The sequence below is a fragment of the Moschus berezovskii genome, chromosome 10 (genome assembly GCF_049115385.1).
Source record: "Moschus berezovskii isolate FMDL1 chromosome 10, NW_MosBer_1.0, whole genome shotgun sequence".
Taxonomy (NCBI): domain Eukaryota; kingdom Metazoa; phylum Chordata; class Mammalia; order Artiodactyla; family Moschidae; genus Moschus; species Moschus berezovskii.
In genome coordinates, this window is record NC_142469.1 from 98,555,927 (window position 1) to 98,570,474 (window position 14,548).

The following is a 14,548-nucleotide window of genomic DNA, read 5'->3' on the forward strand; positions in this document are numbered from 1 at the left end:
AATCAAGCAGGGGAGGTTATTTCGTCTCTCAGTCTAAGTTCTTTTATGTAAAACAGTGCCAATTGAATATGCCTCGGGTGTTTACTTTGAGGTCTTAAAATGGAATGCTTGGTACTAATACAGGCCACAGTATGGTTGAATCTGGAAAATACCCTGTGAGTGCTCAGTCGCTCAGTTGTATCTGACTCTTTGCAACCCGACGGACTGTAGTCCACCCGGCTCCTCTCCGTGGGATTTCCCAGGCAAGAATGCTGGAGTGGGTTGCCATTTCTTCCTCTAGGGGATCTTCCCAACCTAGGGATAAAACCTGTATCTCTTGCATTTCCCTCATAGGCAGGCAGATTCTTTACCACTGAGCCAACTGGGAAGCCCCTTGGAAAATATGCTTAAGTGAAAGAGATCAGATGAAAAAGACCACATAGTGTATTATTTGTTCATGTGAAGTGGCCAGAGCAGGCTAATGAGTAGAAACAGGAAGTGGGTTAGTAGTTGCTAGTGGCTCAGGGGGAACGGAGGGTGACTACTGGTGGGTACTAGTTTATTTTTGGAATGATGAAAATGTTCTAAAATTAGAGGTGATGGTTGCACAACTTTGTGAATATGCTTCAGACTACTGAATTGCCCACTTAAAAGGGTGAGTTTTATGGTCTGTGAATTATACTTCAGTAAGGAAACAAAGGCCTGGCGTGCTGTGATTCATGGGGTCGCGGAGAGTTGGACACGACTGAGCGACTGAACTGAACTGAAGAAAACAAAAATCTGTAATGCATGTAAAGCACATATTAGCAGGTACCTGAAACATAGTAAACTCTCTCTAAAGACTTATCTGCTACTGTTATTAGGAACCATTTGTGAATTTGAAGACAGTGCAGGAAATCTAGGAAGTATAACATGTAGTATTTTATTTTACTCCTGAAACATTTATAGGTGACTTAATCATCAAGAGTGTATTTGAATTTTTTTTTGTCAGCAGTTAATAGTATGTATAATGTGAAAGAGGTTTTTGCTAACACTAGATTCCAAATTCAGATGTTGTAACAACAGGAAAAAATTCCACATTTTAGTCAGTATTTCAGCGGTTTTCTTAGTATAAAAATAAATGTCATTAAAATGGTAAAATTTAATATTCTATTTTACCGCAATTTAAAAGATGATAAATACCAAGCCTAATAATGATTTTTTATCCTTAGTCTCCACTTGCCATGTTTATAGACCTATTCTTTTTATTAATTCAGAAAAAGATAATCATAGAGATAGAAATCTTTAATGATGACAGATGGTATGTATCCTCAGTTTTGAAACTGTAAAACCAAAATCGTTAACAGCTAACATCTCATGATCATATATGCCAGGTACTGAATAGGGTACACAGGAAATAAAGTCCTTACCTTAAATTCATCTCAAAGTGTTAGTATGATTGAAAAAAAAAAAAAAAGATTCAATGCTTTTGGTCTTGGGCGGGGGGGGGAGGGTTGCGTATAATGCCTTAACTTCTCATCTTATAGTGTCAGCAACTTTTACAAGTAGCAATACTGTAAAACTTCATGTAATGCAAAAAATGGGAAAAAAATCGTTCTTGTTTTAAAAGATTCACCTAAGAAGGAATTGAGGACAGACAAGTTACTGAGTGAAGCTGTAGTGCCTGCAAATAGTGCTTGAAATAGTCACTCAGGTGACTGTGTGATGATTTGCAGGTGTTCCTTCAAGTATAATTTTATCATAAATAGAAACATGAAATTGTGGTAACTATTATCCGGTCGATTATATGACTAGTATTTTGTTTGAGTGGGAGTTGAGCGGGTTGGGATGGAGATAGAAGTTCTTTCAGTGTTACTGCGTTCAAGGAACTTGGAAAGTTATTAGGAGATGGAAGGGTGTGGAACTCTACAGAGCGGTTGTAGTAAAAGGTGAGGTTGAATATATTCAGATGCTTTACTATTTGGTGAAGGTGTTTGAAATGCTGCAGCTAATCAGAAAAGGGATGCAGTGGAGACTGAAGTCATGGTAGTCAACCGGTCAGAGGTTGATAAGATGTAGGATCACCCCATATGGTTTGGTTGCTTAAGTGAGACTGCGTTACACAGAATCGTTAGCTTCAGGAGCTGAGATGATCATATTTGGGGAACCGCTTAGTATAGGTTCTCAAACTGAAACATGGTTTGATGAAGTGGTGTTTTAGGTTGATTTCAGTAGTTTTGCATGTAGCGAAGGCAAATGGTAGTGGACAGACCTGAAGAGTCACTCTGCAGTGCCTCGTGTGGGTAGTGGTCACTTCTTTGTGACACAGAAATCTGGTCCCAGCAGAATTTTAAGTGGTTTGCCACCTTTCTTTTTTTCACTTTTTCCTTTCATGACAATTTGCTGTTATTCATTAAGTTTGTAATTAAAAAAAAAATTTAGTAAGTGAATTTTATAAACAGAGCTTTCTTTGTCTAATTTTCATTGGACAAGGCTAATGATAAAATGGTAGGGAATTCATACTTTTGGACAGGGCACACTGCTCAGTGGAGTCACAGTAAAGAAGGGACCACATGTCACTTTTTAAGGTCAGTGCTTCTCAAAATGTGGACCAAGGGTAACCTGAATTAGAATACCACAAGGCTTGTTCAAAATGCAAACTAGCTCCTCCCAAGACTTGGTGGAGCTAAAAGCTTTGGGAACAGGTAGAGGAAACTTGCCTTTTTAACTAGCAATCCAGGTGTACTAAAGTACTAAACTTTGAGAACCACAGATTAAAGAATTGTAACTTTTTATGGAATTATTCTAGCAGGTAGTCTTCTTAGATTTCATTTCCTTCAGATCAGTTTCTGTCTTAATGGAACATTTCTCAGTAGACCAAGTTATGTGTGGCATCTTACTCTCAGCTGGAAGCTAAAGGAACATTAAATAATCTAATTTGGGGGACACAGTTTTGCAGTTTTTCCTAGAGTGTAAGTAAGTTTTTGTTGTGTAGTAAAGCAAGCAGTTCCCCCTTGGAAGGATTGACTACTAGCAACACTGTCTGGTGTTTCTTGTGTCTGGTTTGTCAAAGCTGGTTAAATCAAATTCCTTTTCTATAATAATGTCAGTGTTACCAATGTCCAGAGTTTAATGATTCCTATTCTAACTGTTGGACTGTTTATTTCAAAAGTGAAAAAGTGAAAGTGTTAGTCTCTCAGTTGGGTCCGACTATTTGTGATCCCATGGACTGTAGCCCACCAGGTTCCTCTGTCCATGAGATTCTCCAGGCAACAGTACTAGAGTGGGTAGCCATTCCCTTCTCCAGGGTATCTTCCTGACCCAGAGATCAAACCCATCCTCTGTAATTATTAGGTTCCAACTTAGAGTGTGTTATAGTAACCGCTGAAAAAAAAGGTTAAAGCAGGAATTCCAAAACATTGCCTCAGAAGTTACAGGAGTAACTGAAATTAGCCTGCTGTTTGCTGGTAAAAATATCCACAGTTGACCTTTTTATTGCACCTGGCTCCTCTTTACCCTTATTGACCTCTGTTTACTATAAGTGTGAATAAATGCAAACTATTACCATTTTATTACTTACTTGACTGAAAAGCAAATTAAACACTACTTGAGACATACTGCTAAGATAAATGGATTTCTTTATATTCATTTTTAGGTGGGTTTAGGTTTGGAACCAGAGATGTTTGTTTGTTCCCCATAAATGTAACACATAGCATGTTATTTTCCATTTTGGTTTCTGGTAACATTGGAACTAAAATATTTCTTTATAATGTGTCCAGGCTGATAGTCATCCTTATACTGGAACCCCTTATTTATAGTGTGAGAAGGAAGGAAGCAATTTGTTTACTTATATTCTAATTAACCTGCAAAGTCTGAGAGCAGTATTTTAAGAAGATAGATATATCTTCTTAAATATAGCAATCACACACTTTGCATTTTGGGTGGATCAGTTATCATCTACAATGCCAGCATGCATCCTGTCTTTTTTCCTGAGGAAAGCATTTTCACAAGGCAGATTTGTCCCTGACTGCCCCCCAGCCCCACCCACACACACACCTTTTCTTCTCTATGTCTCCTATAATAATTTTTAATTTGGATTGTTTTCTGCTAGCCTAAAAATATCTGTTTTTAAAAGTAGGAAAAGGGGTTTTGTAGTTAAGTGTTTTGGAAGTCCGTCATAACACAGATTCATGGTATTATACATCACACTTCATAGTAGAGACAGTGTTGTAGTTTGCAGCTAGTACAGTGTTGTAGTTTGCAGCTTAGTCGTGTATTTAAATAAAGAGTAAGAAGCTAACCAGGTCCATGAAAGTGAATGTTAGAGCCTCTCCATTAAAGGGCTAGTCAGTCAGTTTTCCTGGAGAAGGAAATGGCAACCCACGCCAGTAGTCTTGCCTGGAGAATCCCATGGACAGAGGAGCCTGGTGGGCTACACCCCATGGGGTCGCAAAGAGTTGAACGCAACTGAGCGACTAACACACACAGTCAGTTTCAACCAGAAGGGAGGATTTTGAAATTCCAATCAGTTGTCAAAAAAAAAGTGCTCATGACACAGCGTTACTGTACAGTAAAAAAAAAGTCATTGCCTTAGCAAAAATTAATTTTCAGTTTTTCCAAAGATCTTTTGATTTTTAAATCTGCTGTGAGGTTATGTTGTGCTATTAGTTATTAAGATAGAGGAACTATTCCCTGCTCAGAAATGAAGATGTCTCCATTTCAGTTTGGTACTAGAGCATGAGAGCTCCTAGCTGAATATAGAATATTTTAAACTCTTTAAAAGATCATTTGACTGTTTATATGGTGCTGGTATACCCCTTTGGGTCATACCATCGTTTCTAATTTAAAGTTGATTTTTTTTTTTTTTTAAATTTGAGAGGACTTAGTTTGGAGAGTTATTAACATTCCTCTCATTTTGTAAGCTTCAGCAGAATTTTGCCATTGCCAGATGAACTGATGTTGAATTTTGACTCTAATAAATACTCATGAGGGGCAGATTTTTTAATCATCTGGTGATAAGCTTTGCCAGATGAAGAATGTTACTGTTTCTGTCTCCTGAGATAGTAAATCTGAAAGTGGGCAAGTGAATTGACTCCCAGAATCAGAGCCACAAAAACACCTGCACTGTAGACTGACTCTCAGGCTGACAAAATTGACTACTTTTTTAAGGTCAGTAAGGACTCAGTGACAGGTTTGCTTTTGTTTTCATTGCACACATGATTTTCATGCAGCTGCTAAGGGGCATGCACACACATACACACAGACACTTTGGGAATTTAATCTGTTAAATACATAGTTAGCCTCAGGTGATGTTGTAAAATCAGTGAAGTTTGCCTTTTTCTAGCTTTCTTTTTTTTTTGCTTTCCTCTGTCGATTTTTAATTTAATCTAACCCTGAACCTTTCAGAAATTTAAAAAAAAAAAGTTACTCTTCACGCCCCCCAGTGAATTGTCAGTGTCACAAGCACATTTTTATACAGAGCAAATCCCTCTTGACTAAAATGAATAACTAATGAATGATCGATCAGCAACTAACAAGTTCAAAGAGCAATTGCTGGTGATCAACAGACCTGCTTCATTCTCCCTTCGCGCACAGACAAGGGAGCATAAAGGATCTTTTAGCCATAAGTCTACCCAAGTTTTGTTTTCTTCCTCCCGGTTGCTTTCTCCAGTTAATCTCTACCTGTTGTGTGTGTTCGCTCAGTCGTGTCTGACTCTTTGCGACCCCATGGGCTGTAGCCCACCAGGCTCCTCTGTCCATGGGATTTTCCAGGCAAGAGTACTGGAGTGGGTTGCATTTCCTCCTCACAGGGATCTTCCTGACCCAGGGATCAAACCGGCGTTTCCTGTATGTACTGCATTGACCGCAGATTCTCTACCCGTGGAGCCATCAGGGAAGCTCAACCTCTACCTATACTAGTCAGTAAATTAAAAATTTATATTGTGAAATTTCATACTAGGTAACATAGTTGCTTTTGTTGTTGCTTGGTTTTTTGTTTTTTTTTTTCTTCAACAACATTTTCAGAAAGCGAAGGAGGAAATGACATCTTGGAGCCTTCAAATTTGATCTACATTTAAAAGCAGTGTTTGGTGTTTCTGAATTTTGGTCATTTCAAAACCATTTTTACTGCCTTCTTAGTCCCCATAGAGAATTCTGTCCCAGGGGTAGAATTTGTCACTTAATTTATCACAGGCACTTATACCAGTTCTTCATGCTGTGTTACTGTGTTGTTTATTGTTCTGAAGTGTTTGCAGCAAAAGCTTCCTCAGGGTGAGGAGTTTGGAGCACTGCTCACAGCTGATTCTTGGAGTGTTAACATTTGGAGCAAAGTGCTGAATAAAGCAAACAAACAAGAAAAGCTTGTGAGGATAACTGCGGAAATAGGAAGTATTTTATAAACCATTATAACACTCCCACACTCAGTAACTCTCATGTAAAGGTTTATTTCCTTTTAGGAATACTGGTATGTTACCCAATTGGGTTATTAGTTTTTTTGTTTTTAATTTGACATTAGTTTATATAGATGAATGAATTTATCAGAGTATTCATTTGACAAAAAAGTTATGTTTTCATTCCACTCCTCACAGAACTGTGGTTGGGCTTTTGTCATTCAAACTAGTATTTATTATTTTTTTCTATTTTTTGAATACTGCATCTTTATCATGAAAAATTCAGCAAGTACTAAAGCATATTAAATGAAAAATAAAAGATTAGTCAGCCAGCCAGTTGTACATATCCTTCCAGACACTTCAGTGCAGAAAAGCATATCATTCTCTTTAATACATCCGTAATACTCCAGTTTAGTTACCTGTAACTTAATTAACCAGTCTTCTGGGGAGCGTTGCAGCCTTCTCCTGTTTTTCTGTTAGTCTCAGCAGAGTTTTCAATGACCTTTCAGTCCTCTACTGAGGAATATTTCAGTTGTTTCTTGTTTCTTTTACACACGATTTTGGTAGAGTTCTAAATGACTATATTGCTTTTGGGGACATGCTGTTTTAGAGTACTGTCAAGACTTGAGTGTTTACATAGAATTTTGTGACGTAATGTTGATGATTTTGAAAACCATGAGTTCTTTCAGTGAGTTAGAGCTGCCTTTTAGGAAACTGCTTTCTGTAGTGCTGTTTGCTATCCTGATGTGAGTCAGCATCGTCCTGTACCTGAGAGCCAGAGACTCATGATGGGTTTTCACTTCCTGCTTAGTCTTTCTCTACTCAAAATGACGGGTCTGTTCAGTCTGGATTCCAGGCATCCATTCGGTATTTGATTCCAGGGCATATTTTATGGGTATGATTGGTTGAATAGGAGGAGAATTACATGGTAGGAATTGCTTGAACAACTGTGTGTATGGACAGATGCTGGTCCAGAAGCATAATTTTCCTCATCTAATCCCCCAAAAAAGAGAGGCTGCAGAAGTAGCCCTTTCAAGTGGCTGCAGGTACTGCTGTACGTGGTGGGGGTGTGGAGTTCTACAAAAATCTTAGACAGCTTTATGTCTTTGTAATTGTATATAGCAATCCTATTTTCCTACTAACAGCTAGTTCCTTAAAGCAAGAATAGTGCCATGAGTGTGTTAGTCCCTCAGTTGTGTCAGACTGTTTGTAACCCCATGGACTATAGCCCACCGGGCTCCTCTGTCCATGGAATTCTCCAGGAAAGAACACTGGAGTGGGTTGTCGTTCCTTTCTCCAGTGGATCTTCCCGACCCAGGGGTCAAACCCGGGTCTCCTGCATTGCAGGCAGATTCTTGACCATCTGAGCCGCCAGGGAAGCCCAAATAGTGCCATATTCACCTTTTCATTCTTGACTGTGCCTTGCATGGAGTACAGTAAATACTGACTGATCAGTTAATAAGTAGAAACAATGAAAAGGAAACACAGTGTGGAAATATTTAAGTCCTATTTATCCAAGTTAAGTAGAAATCTCATTTTTTCCTCACCATTCATTGCTCTCCTTTAAACAATAAACAACATTTCTTTAAAAACAGGTCTCCATTTAATCTGTTGTACATGTGTTGTGTAAAGCCCAGCTTACTCGCCAGCCCTCACCCGTTTCCATTGTGCTCGGTTAAAAAGAAAGAATACGAGCAAGACTAGAGAAGTTGTATTTCCCTGTCTTTGGAATAAAATTTGGTTTGCGAATTCGTGACCGAAAAGTACCCTTTTGAATTTTTTTCCTCCTTCATTTTCTGCATTGGAAATGTATGGAAATGAAGTTTGAAGGAAATTGTTTCAGCCTCCAAGAATTAAAAGTGTTCATATTGGTTTTTTAAAATTTGTACTTTTCTACAAAGTTGTGTGCAGTATTTCCATCATAATTGCACGTGTGTGCCTGTTACGTAACAAACCATAGTAAGGCTGCCTTTAAGGTCAAGTACAACTGACCCTTGAACAGCATGGAGCTTGGGGATGCCTACCCTCCCCACGTGTAACTTTCAGCTGCTCCTAGTTGGCCGAGGCTCTATGTCTAGGATTCAGTCACCCTTGGATTGTGTAGTTCTGTAGTATTTACTCTTGAAAAGAATGTGTGAAAATTCCGTGTATTAACTGAACCTTTCCAGTTCAAACCTGTATTGTTCAAGGATCAACTATATTATTTGACATTTTTTCACATGTAGTAAAATTTTCTCATTGTAAGTTTTTATAAACTTAATAAGCCTGATCTATAATTAATTTTATTTCTGATAATCCTTGAGACTTAAAAGAAAAAAAAAGCTTTAAGTATTATTTTGGAAACAACAAAGCAAAATAGTCATGGGAATGTGGGCCACATAATATTTGACAGCTGAAAGTTTCCATTTCTTACCCTGTAATTGGTGCCTTTGATAACTTTTGGATTTATTAGAGGTATTTCCAAGAAGTTATTTTTTTTATAAGAGCTTTGATATCATGACACTTAATTGTATTGCTATCACCAGCAGGGTTAATTTTTTAATGAAAATACTGTTTAGTTCTTTCTGTTCTGTGATATTGTATATGTGGTCTGTTTTAATTGGAATGTTTAATACTAGTAGAGAAGGAAATTTCTTTTTTAATTAAAAATTTTAAAAGGTTCCCAAAGGATAAGTATTCTTAATTGTGCCTCTGAAAATTTATGGAGAAAATTGCATTTCAAGTTTCCACATTTACACCAGTAGAGGTCACTGTGCACCCATGAAAGGAAATGCAGTGCTGTATTCTGGTGATGAGCTGGTCATCTTAGAACTAGGATTTATCAGTTGGCATTTCTGGGAACCTAAGCGCATTCCTCCTTTCCCCTTGAAGTCACTTGCCTGTTATCCCTCGTTTTCCCCATAAAGGGAACATATCCTGATGGTGTTTAGTGGAGTCCTGACACACCTTCCTATCAGATGCTTAGGTACAACATCCACTAAAGCACCGGAAAGAATGATTTCACAAAATCATGACATCTCTGAGTTTAAAGGAACTTTAGTATTCATCAGACGCAGCATCTATTTTAACATTTAATTTGCTAGTTGAAAATAGCCTCAAAACAATTATTTTCGGTTACAGTCATCTGCTAGTCAGTAGTATGGAATTTTACTTATTAAAACTGCTTATACCTTTACGCTGGAGAAGGCAATGGCAAGCCACTCCAGTACTCTTGCCTGGAAAATCCCATGGATGGAGGAGCCTGGTAGGCTGCAGTCCGTGGGGTCGCTAAGGGTTGGACACAACTGAGCGACTTCACTTTCACTTTTCACTTTCACACATTGGAGAAGGAAATGGCAACCCATTCCAGTGTTCTTGCCTGGAGAATCCCAGGGACGGGGGAGCCTGGTGGGCTTCCGCCTATGGGGTCACACAGAGTCGGATATGACTGAAGTGACTTAGCATACCTTTACGCCATTTTGATGTTCTTATTACATAGTGTTTCATTCCCTGAGTATATAAACAGATTATTTCATAGGGGAATATTGTTCTTAATATTATCTCCACAGATGTGTCTGCTCATTACAACAGAGGAGAATTAAACAATTAAAAAAAAAACAACTGGTTATCAGACAGAGAACACCTTTAACCTGTATACTGATCCAAGTCACTGTGAAGGTGGTCATGGCAGGTGATAAGGAGTCTTGTGAAAGGAGCGAGCGGGTAGGAATCAAGGATCACTTCATAGGCCCGTGCGATGGGGCCTCAGTTTATAGGATGTGAGAATATTGTTCTAGATGCTTTTACAGGTTCCTTTAGTGCTAACATTCTAGTTGTTTGTGGTCAGTGTATACTGCAGTGGATCCTGGAGGGTGATCACCTTTCCTGACTCTGCCACTTGCCAGTTCTTAGGTTATCGTGTAGTTACCCTCGCCGCCCCTCAGTTTCCTCATCTGTAAAGTGGGCTTCTTTTGATAGCACCTGCAGTATGTAGTTATTAGGTTAATCGGTGTAAAGTGCTTAGAATAGTGAGGACGTGGAGCATAGTAACTGCTGATGTGCTCAGTGTTTCTTCAGAGAACCCGTGCTGTAATATGAGAACTGAATTCTCGGACCGTACTCGTTCTTGACTGCTCCCTGAGGCTCAAAATAGAATTTATTCTGTGTTTTCTCTAACTGAAAATGAAAGTCGCTCCTTCACGTCCAACTCTGCGACCCCATGGGCTAAACAGGCCATGGAATTCTCCAGGCCAGAATACTGGAGTGAATAGCCTTTCCCTTCTCCAGGGGATCTTCCCAACTCAGGGATCAAACTCAGGTCGACCCACATTGTAGGCAGATTCTTTACCAGCTGAGCCACAAGGGAAACCCAAGAATACAGGAGTGGGTAGCCTATCCCTTCTCCAGCAGATCTTCCTGACCCAGGGTCAGGGTCGAACCAGGGTCTTCTGCATTGCAGATGGATTCTTTACCACCTGAGCTTGAACCCTCAGTTAATGGCATCTATATCAAGGAACTAGCCATCTATATAATTTTTAATGACTTAAGCTTTCTCCTTTTTTTTTTCTTTAAAGTTTTTCTCATATTAATTCAATGAAGTTTCCTTCTTTTGATCCAGTATTTTGCTCTGGAATTTTTCTTTTGGTATATATAGTCACATTTCAGTTGCTGTTTTAATGATTCAGAGCTTGACTTTTTAAATATTTAAATGTCCTAATTTCCTGAAAATCATAAGACATGTTTCCTTTAAACAGGATTTCTTTGTAACATTCAAATGTTTACAGAATGTTTTTGTCAAAATCCATTATGTTGTTTATGAGGCATTTGTATTCAATCAATATATTAAAACTTTTAGAACTGTGATCTGACCATTTATCTGTTCAGATAAATCTCTATTAACTTTCAAATTCTTATATCTACCCACATATCAGTTCTGAGTGAGGAAACCAGTATCTGGCACATAAATAAATAGATTTTTACAGGTATAGATTTTTGATCTTAAAAGGTGAGACCAGTAAACCTGGCGTTACTGTAGGGGAGGAGTGGAAGGAATTCCCTCGAGTAGATAGAAGGCCGTAACTAGACTTTCTCCATTAACCCAGGAACCGTCTGTGTTTTTGAGCTTTCCAGGTGGCTTAGCGGTCAAGAATCCTCCTGTCAGTGCAGGACACGCAGGAGACACGGATTCAGTCCCTAGATGGGGAAGATCCCCTGGAGAAAGAAATGGCAACCCACTCCAGTATTCCTGCCTGGAGAATTCTATGGACAGAGGGGCTAGAGCGTTATAGTCCATGGGGTTGCAACGACTTGGACACCACAGAGTACACAAACACACAGTCAGCCACTGGAGGAGGAGGCAGCCTTCTTTCCTTATGTTTCTCCCAGTGATATTAGCATCTGTTGTGTGTGATGAACTCAGCATGTTGAATTAATTTAATGGTAGGAGACAGAGGGAACCTTTACCTGAAGATAATATGCTCTATTTTGTTCAGTTACAAGCCTTTTTTTTTTTTTTTTAAGTAAAAGTAATCATTCCTTTTTTAACCTTTTCATGCGTGAGTTTAATCCATAAGACTATTATAGATAAAATTTCAGTTTCCTAATTTCTGTTAGGAATTCCAGAATGACATGGTATCAACGTTTGTTTCGTCAACTATTCTTTTGTGGAAACTCAAGAAATAGCCAAGAATACTATTTGGGTCACTTTTCATCATCATTATTTTTCTCCTCACCATACTCTTTTGCTTCTATCCAGACCTATCATCCATGTAAAAGTTCAGCTCAGGAATTTTAAATTAGGGCATCAGGACGATGCATGGGTGAAGAACGTAACTTTGGAGCCAGCTTCTCTTTTTCCCTAAGTTATGTGACACTGAGCAGGTTACGCAATTGCTCCCCTTTCTCACCTGTGTCAGAGGGTTTATGACGGCACTTCACAGCGCACATGGCGTTTAGAGTGGGACCGGCACCTGGGGCATCCGTGCAGCTCTTATTTTCATTGTTAGCCAGATTCTAGAGAAAAGGGTTTTTTTCTTTTCTTTTTTTTTGAGAAAAAGATTTTAAGACTACAGACAGTGGGAGTACCAGGCCCTCTTCGCTCATATTCATTCTTAAGAGAAAGTTTCCTGTAAAATATATGGAAGTGAAATGGGGCAAGGGTATGTTTAAGCAGCACGTCGCTTTCAGAAAAGCATACCTTTTAACAGGACGTGTGTGATAATGTGCTGGACATGAGATAAGGCCAATGAAAGCTCTAGCCTCTGCCATCTTGTCTTATTTATTCAAAAATGGATAGCATGATTGTTCATAAGATGTAGGAAAGAAGGGAGGTAAAAGGCGGCCATTTAAGAAATAACCCAGCAACCAGACCTCAATGGGCATAGTGGTTAAGAATACTCTTTGAGAGTATTACTCTTGAAGTTCGTGCACTCTTTTTTTACTCTGCCTGCAAAGGCCAAGGTGGAGACCCGTGTCTGCAGAGGGAAGGGAGGGTGCTGTGTGCAGAGGGAAGCCACATGGTCTTCAGAGAACTGGCTCTAGGGAGACAGGTGATGGGGAAGGAAATGATGAGCCAGAGCTTCACCTGCCCCTGCAGGGAACCTGGAGTCTGAAGCTGACTGCAGGTGACATGCCGCTCGGCTGCAGTGAAAGGTTCTGGCAGGCTCCATGGGAACCTGGCTTTCCTTCAGTGCAGTGGAGCTTGTCTTGCGGGCTGTGATGATGCAGCGTGTGGAGGTACAAATTCCGTTTGAGATTCTTAAACGGACCTTGGGACCTGGCAATTTCACGGGTCATAGATCAGAGAAAATTAGAGATGAGCTAGTCCGTGAGTGAGCATTTGGGTGTGTCAAATTGGGGAGAACAGGAGGGAGCTGGGAAAGCATGTTTCACCTGCCTTGTTTCCTAATGCAAACGTTTTCAAATACTCTCAACCGAGGGAAGATCCGTAGAGTCTGATGATGCGCCAAGGGTTAGGGTGGGCCTGGGGTGACAGCCCTGACTCTTAATGTGGTTTTTCATCCACAAAGCAGAGTGCAGGCACCAGGTGTTTAGAATGAGCATCCAGTGACATCCCAGTCAGAATTCCTCGGAAGCTTGGGGAAACTTAGAAAAACTTTTGTATATGAACGATGCTGTCTGTTGCCCTGCTAGAAACCATCTTCTCAAGTCTCTGGGAATTGAAGATAAAGCCTCCCCTTAAGTAAAAGAGGCAGTAGAAATAGAATTGCCAGGTTTTGCAAATAAAAATACAGGAAACCCAGTTGAATTTGAATTTCAGGTAAACAGTGAATGATTTTTTTTTTTTTATTTTAGGATAGGTGCAGTGTGTCTGAAATTCAAACTTAACTGGGCATCCTGTATTCTTTGTTGCATCCCTAATTAATTAGATATTTAAAATCACAGCAGAGCCAAGACCCTGGCTGCAAGCTTGATGTCCTGGGATGTGTGGGGATTTCACTGGTGGTCTTAGTCTCCTTGGATTTTTCTAGATTCCTGGAAAGAATGTCTCACTTCCTTGCTTCTTCCAGCTTCCTCCTCGTCCCCAGATGGGGAGTGTTCAGAGGAACACCTTGACCGCATTATTGAGCAACGTGTGCTTGTCAGTGTTAGAATAGAATGTGCTGTGTGCTCAGTCACTTCATTGTGTCCAACTGTTGGTGACCCCATGGACTGTAGCCCTCCAGGCCCCTCTGTCCATGGGATTCCCCAGGAAGAATGCTGGAGTGGGTTGCCATGCCCTCCTCCAGGGCATCTTCCCCACCCAGGGATTGAACCTGCATCTCTTATGTCTCCTGTGTTGGTAGGCAGGTTCAGTTCAGTTCAGTCACTAATAATAATGATTTTCCTATAGTGAAACCCTGGTGTTTTAGACCTTTTACATAAATGATTTATTCTGCGAGAATATTATTTCACTTCGCAGATTAAACAAGCAATTCAGCCCAAGTTATGCAGCTAACTTGGGCAGAAGTTGGGTGCTAAACCCAGCGGCATGTGATGATAAATCCTGTGTTCTTCACATCCTCTCTGTGTCCTTTGGGTCAGAATGATTCATGGCCAAATCTCGGCCAGAAATTTACCAAGAGCTCTTTTTGTTTTCCTCCACTGTCTCTGGTGTGAATTTCTCTTCAGAACCGTGTCCTGTGTGCTCAGAGTCCATGCTCTGTCATTTGTCTTTTTACGTTTAGACTTTGTTCACTCTGTTTGCCTAAAATAGTGTTTTA

The 14,548-nt window shown here is 39.8% G+C and overlaps 1 protein-coding gene across 10 annotated transcripts in view; it reads left to right on the forward strand.

Moving 5' to 3' along the window:
- The window catches only part of SCAF8 (SR-related CTD associated factor 8), a 215,572-nt gene that overhangs the window by 108,068 nt on the left and 92,956 nt on the right, over positions 1 to 14,548 (forward strand). The gene's annotated exons all lie outside the window — the stretch shown is intronic.